The sequence below is a fragment of the Quercus lobata genome, chromosome 4 (assembly GCF_001633185.2).
Source record: "Quercus lobata isolate SW786 chromosome 4, ValleyOak3.0 Primary Assembly, whole genome shotgun sequence".
NCBI lineage: Eukaryota > Viridiplantae > Streptophyta > Magnoliopsida > Fagales > Fagaceae > Quercus > Quercus lobata.
The window spans coordinates 54,808,055-54,815,009 of NC_044907.1; the positions used below are offsets into that span (position 1 = coordinate 54,808,055).

Below are 6,955 nucleotides of genomic sequence, written 5' to 3' on the forward strand. Positions count from 1 at the left end.
AATATACTCTATAGCACTATGACAATCATAACCAGCAGCCACGACTATAGCTACAGTAAGACAACATTATACAAATGGAAAATTCGAAATCACTGCATCACAACTAGCAAAGGCAGGGAACACAAACATTGGAAACTGCCAAGGTCACGTTTATCAATTAGAAATGCAACCTCTTTATTAACATCACAGTTGTGATTACTCTTTCTTATACGGATAATATTTTTCCAAATCTAGAAGGTTTATTTGGTTTCTCCAAATTAACAAGCAAAACCCTCCTCCATGCCATGTTTTAAATACTCAACAAAGTGACCAATGTAGCACATCTGATGCAGATTCTCGTCTCTAAATATCGCAGCGGCCTCTCTAACCCGGGCTTTAAATTTATCGCCTTCCTTCGACACCATGAACAGCCTTACAGCCTTGGCTATCCCATCCCTACTAAACGATCCGTCCTCACCTCTCTCAACTTCCACAGCTAGGCCCTTCTCCACGAAAAGCCTTGCATTCAAAGGCTGGTCATAGATAAATGGCAACACAACAAGACAATGACCAAATTGTAACATCTCAATTGCAGACCCCCACCCAGAGTGAAACAATGATCCCCCAATTGATGGGTGCGCCAGAATTTCCATTTGCGGTACCCAGCTCATACACACCATTCCTTTGCCAGATGTAATGTCAATAAAACCCAGTGGCAAAGAGTCAGCATCATCAATAGCCCAGAAAGGTTTTCTCAATGTCCAAAAAAATGGCACTTGAGAAAGCTAGCCCATAAGCAATCTCGTAAACGTGTTCTTTGCTCAGCTGACACTCACTGCCAAACCCTACAAACAAAACTGACTTGGGTTCTTGTTTATCGAGCCATTCAAAGATCATCTTCCATGAGCTATCACTGCCTATCACTCCATGTCTTTCCTGAGGGAGTAAACCTACGGGAATCACTGGCTTCCCCATCAATTTCTCATGTAAACTCAAGTATTCACCTTCAAACTCCCTACAACTACGAATAGCCAATGCTTTACATGCACGGAGAACCTCTGTAAATCTCGCAGCATCACTGATCCCTGAAGCATTCTCTGCATATACCCCCGCATGTAATCCAATAGCCTCATAACCTCGGTATGCTACAGAGGACGGAAAACTAACCCACTTCGGCGGTTTTGTCATACTCTCCGGTGATGGCCAAGCTTTCTTTTGGTGTTCACCAACAAAATAATAGTCTGGTGGATGCCCAAAGAAAATAGCAGTAGCAGCAGAGAAGACAGAGAAGTACACGAGGCCGATGTTATAATTCTGGGCAATTTCAACCGCCCAATGACCAGAAAAATCGATTATAATCCAGTCCGGTAATTGCTCAGCGATGAACTGGCTGATAGGGTATTGGAGGCGATCATATGCAGCCTTTATGTAGTCAGCTTTCTCTACTGGAACGTCTATAGTGGCCTCAGCTCCTTCAGGCAACAAGTCATTGCCTAGTGAAGGTAATGGAAACTCCACCATATTTATGAGAGTTGCTAAATTTGGAGGAAGTTTAGGGAGTCTTTGGATATTTCCTGGGGTTGATACAAAGGAAACATGAATTCCAGCTTTAGCTAAGGCCACGGAGAGCTGGAAGAAGGGTATGAGGTGGCCAAAGGTAGGGCCCGGAAGCATCACTACGTGGAGATGATCCCTAGCCATTTCTTTTTTTTCTTTTTTCCCAGGAACGATCTATGGGATATTCAGGAATTCACACATAAACGTTTATGTGTGGACTTACAGATCCTTGAACGGTCTATGACTGTTGTGACCCACTGTTTTTTTAGCAAAAGAGTATTAGGAGATAGATTTGGCATCCAAAGCCACAATAATTTTGTAGAAGAAGCCATTCTAATGAATATTATGTGATATTTTAAAGGAAAAAATCCTACAGTAAATTACATATTTATTATATTGTATTTGTTTGTTAAGGTTTTCTTTTCTCGTTTCAAAATAAAATTTTCACTTACCGTTCACACCAAAGGATTAATAGTAGCTATATAAATTATTCACTTACAAGATTTTTTCTATTATTCTAATAGCCTTACAAAATGTTAATCAGCAATAGTACCAAACTCTAGTATATATTTACAGTGATTATCCTCATATTTTATTCTTTATACACAAATTTTTATGAACAAAATAAATTATTAAATAAATATTTTGAGATCCTACCATTTTCTTTTTAAAACTTTTAAAAGTTGTATTTTTTTTTTTTTTTTCCTACTCCTATTATAAAGGTTTTGAACCAAAAATTATTTTGATAGGATAGAAAAATTTCTTTCAATATTCATAGAAAAAAATTCTTTCAATATCCTTCCATATAAAGCACATTAAAAATCCATTAAAAAAAACCAAACTAAAAAGACGAGCTAGGTAGGTAGGGGGGAAATTGTAAATCTACTTTTTATGCGACAAGAATACAAAGTATATTGGTGCGTCAGTGTACATTTAAATTTAATAATTTCACCGGTCGTCGACCCAACTCCCATGAAAGGTAAGGAGGTGAAGAAGTATAGTCGCAGTTGGGTGCAATTAATAATTTTATAGATCCTTGACCCTACCCACGTGAAATTAATGTCTGATGGGTTAGTGGGGCACTTTTTTTTTAACAAACGTTAGTGGGGCACTTTAATCACCCTTTCCATCAGAACATATATATATATATATATATATATATATAAAATAAAGTATCTTTAAATTACACTTGATATAATTCTATAAAAATTACATATTTTTTAAATAATAAATTTTTAAAAAATCTACTAATTAAAAAATTCATTAAAATCAATGTTATTTTTAAAATTAATTACTTATCATATTAACTAACCTAATTATTTTTTCTCTGCTCTCGTCTCTCTAACCTAGTTTAGGGCAGCGGGGCTGTAGAACTCATTATCCTTCCTTAGGAGTGATACTCATCCCCTCTATTAACAACGTTAATAGTAGGGCTAGTCGGGCTCTTTTTCTTGGGGTGGGGAAACAGTAATACCTCTGTTTTGTTAGTGGCTTTCGATTAAATGGAAGAAATTCTGGACGATTGGAAACGTTTCTCCCTTCTGGAGGAAGAAACCAGCAAGGTTACACTGGATGATGAGAACCAGGGTTCTACAGAGGTGATACTTGCAGGTAAATTTATGACAAGAAGGGCGCTTAGCATTGAAGCGGTTGGAAGAACTCTCAAGCCGCTGTGGAGAACATGTAACGGCTTCGAAATCCGGGATGTAGGAAACCATATATTGCTTTTTGTGTTTGATAATGAGACTGAAGCAGAACGAGTTTTGGCTACGGAACCATGGACGTATGATAAACACTTAATCATCTTGTCTCGGTATGATGGGTCCTGCCCTATTCAGAATATAAGGTTTCACACGGTCAAGTTCTGGATTCAGGTCCACGGCCTCCCAGTGAATAGAATAAATGAGAAGACAGCTTACGGGATCGGAAAAAGTATTGGGGAAGTATCAAGAACTGCACAGTCGGGCGAGCTATTCGGAGGTAACTTTCTAAGAATCCGGGTAGGCATAAACATCACGAGACCCCTTAGTAGAGGGCGGAAAGTTCTTCTGGGCAGAGACAGAGAGGTTTGGGTTAAGTTTAAGTATGAGAAACTTCCGAACTTTTGCTACTGGTGTGGGATGGTGTCTCATGACGCGAAGGAGTGCAAAGTGTGGCTGTCAAGTAAGGGCTCGCTGCCGCTGGATCAACAAGAATATGGTCCATGGCTTCGAGCCGATCCATTCTCAGTAGGACGAAGGTCGGTTATGTTTGTTCCAGGTTCGGGGGGTGATTTTGGTGGAGAAGAGGTTCCTGTGAGGACCGGGAGTGAGCAGGAACGGAGATCAAAAGAGGCGGCACCACCACAAGATGCTGATACGAGTCAGGTTGACCTTTATTCCGAGATCAATCAGAGTATAGGAAATCCGGGTAGTGGGGCGGATATCACTCAAGCTTTCCATGAAGAGAGTATTCGGGACTGTTCTGAATCTTCCCCTGCCGTGATGCTTGCTAATGTGCACACAAATATGGTAAGCTTTGAAGCTCAAATTCAGGATATTGATATGGAGCTAACTAAGTTTGATAATAATAATTCCTGTGCTGCTGACCCGGGTATTTTGCATGAGTTGTCTCCTAGTTTGCCTATAGATTCTAATCAGGTACATGCATGTGAAAAGTCCAATAGTGCACCCCCTATTGCTGCACATGATTTCATTAATGACTCACGTGATCTTGAAGAGAACCAGTTATGTTTAAGAACATGGAAACGTTTGGCACGTTTGAAGCAATCCTCAGAAGAAAGTATACAAGTTCCAACTTTAGGCAAACGTCCTATTGATGTGGAAGTGGTTGATGAGGTAGAAAAGTGTCGAAAGAAGATTCAGATTTCTCAGGAAGCACAAAATCCAATGGTGGAGGCTGCTGAGCAGCCCCGCCAGTCCCAATGAGTTTCTTAGCATGGAACTATCGTGGGCTTGGGAACCCATGCACAGTTCGGGAGCTTGGAGATTTAATCCGGGCAAAAAATCTCTCTGTCGTGTTTTTAGCCGAGACATGGGCAGATGAAGCAAGGCTAAATGACATCAAAAGAAATTTAAGTTTTGATAATTTGCACTTTGTGGAAAGAATAAATAGAGCTGGGGGTTTGGCTTTGTTTTGGAAAGACTCAGTGGATTTACATGTTGAAATGTCTTCAAAGAATCACATTGATGCGGTGGTAGGAAAAGGAAAAGAGGAAGCTTGGAGAATCACTGGTTTTTATGGTGAGCCTGTGACACACAAAAGAATGGAGTCTTGGAATCTTCTTCGGGAACTCAACTCTCGAATGACACTTCTGTGGCTTTGTTTTGGGGATTTTAATGAAATAATCCGTCAATCTGAAAAATTGGGGGGCAGTGTTAGGAGCCAAGCACAAATGCAAATATTTAGAGAAGCCATAGACGAGTGTGGTTTTATGGATCTCGGGTTCACAGGCTCTCAATTTACTTGGAAGAGGCATTTTAATGATGGCCATTCGGTGTGGGAAAGATTAGATAGGGGTATGGCTAACAGTGACTGGCTACTTAAATTTGCAGGGACCAAGGTTCATCACTTATCATCCTTTACTTCAGACCACTGTCCTTTATGGATTGTGCCAAGTACGTTGCTCTCTCCAAGTACTTCTAAACCTTTCAGGTTTGAAGAAATGTGGCTAGCAGAGAAAGGGTGTACTGATACTGTCCAAGCTGTTTGGGCGGTGAATGATCCAGCCGACCCGGGTACTAAGGTAATCAAAAAGATAGAGAGATGTGGTATTGAATTGAAGAAGTGGAGTATGAAAAATTTTGGCAGTGTAAGGAAAGAGCTAGAACTGAAGAAGAAAGAGCTTGGGAAGGCCGAAAGGGAAGCAATGAGAACAGGGCAGAATTTTCGAGTTAGAGAGTTGATGTCTGAACTCAATAAACTTATGGAAAAGGAGGCCCGGATGTGGATGCAAAGATCTAAGGTACAATGGGCCAAACTCGGCGACAGGAACTCAAGGTACTTTCATGCCAAAGCTACACAAAGGTTTCGGAAAAATTCCATATCTTCCCTTAAAAAACCTGATGGCACATGGTGTGGAAATCAAGATGAAGTGGCGGACACAATAGTAGCCTACTTTCAAGATTTTTTTAAATCATCCAACCCTACTAATTTGGAGAATACTACCCAGTACATTTATCCTATTATAAATGATGAGATGAATGCAAGTCTTGTGGCGGAGTTTGAAGCTCGGCAAGTGCAAGAAGCAATCAAGCAAATGGCCCCGTTAAAAGCCCCTGGCCCGGATGGTATGCCCCCTATCTTTTATCAAAACTATTGGAATTTACTGGGTGAGGAGGTCACCTCCTCTGTGCTTTATTTTCTAAATTCTGCATCTTTGCCTGCTAACCTTAATCACACTTTTATTACTCTCATTCCAAAGGTTAAAAATCCGGAATTAGTATCTGAATTTCGGCCTATTAGCCTGTGTAATGTATTGTATAAAATTTTCTCTAAGGTGTTAGCAAATAGGCTCAAAAAAATTCTCCTAAACATTATTACTTAAAACCAGAGTGCCTTTACGAAGAGTCGGCTTATTTCAGATAATATTTTGGTGGCTTTTGAGTCTTTACATAGTATGCAGAGACATACAGGGAAAGATAATTACATGGCCATAAAGCTTGATATGAGCAAAGCATATGATAGGGTGGAGTGGACCTATTTAGAAGCTGTGATGAGGAGAATGGGGTTTGATGAAAGATGGATCAGATTGATGATGATTTGCTTAACTTCTGTATCTTATTCAGTCCTGGTCAATGGCGAGCCTAAAGGTATGATTATCCCAACCCGGGGTATCAGACAGGGTGATCCTTTATCCCCCTTTCTGTTCTTGCTGTGTACTGAAGGGTTGAATGGCCTAATTTCTCAAGCAGCCAATTGTGGTGACATAAAAGGTTATGCCTTATGCAGGAATAGCCCGAGACTAACACATCTTCTATTTGCAGATGATAGTCTTCTATTTTGCAGGGCTACAGAAAGTGAGTGCAATAATGTTCTGGAGTTACTAGATGTGTATGAGAGTTGTTCTGGCCAACAAGTAAATCGGAATAAAACTACTATCTTCTTTAGTAAGTTTACTTCTGCAGATACTAGAGAACACATCAAACATGCTTTGGGGGTTTCAGAGATCAAGCAGTATGAGAAGTACCTAGGCTTACCATCTTTCGTGGGGAGAAGGAAGAAAGCTAGTTTTAACTTCATTAAGGAGAAGGTGTGGAGAAAGCTACAAGGTTGGGAGGAAAAACTGCTATCTCAGGCTGGGAGAGAGATTTTGATTAAAGCAGTAGTGCAAGCAATTCCTACTTTCACTATGAGTTGTTTCAAACTTCCCCTTGGCCTATGCAATGAGTTGGAGAGCCTTATTAGAAAGTTTTGGTGG

General features: G+C 40.2%; 1 pseudogene across 1 annotated transcript; it reads right to left on the reverse strand.

Moving 5' to 3' along the window:
• On the reverse strand, nt 1–1,846 carry LOC115987007 (annotated as a pseudogene). Its single transcript, XR_004090951.1, has one exon. The product of XR_004090951.1 is annotated as a putative UDP-rhamnose:rhamnosyltransferase 1 (transcript).
• Nucleotides 1,847–6,955: the final 5,109 nt, after the last annotated feature.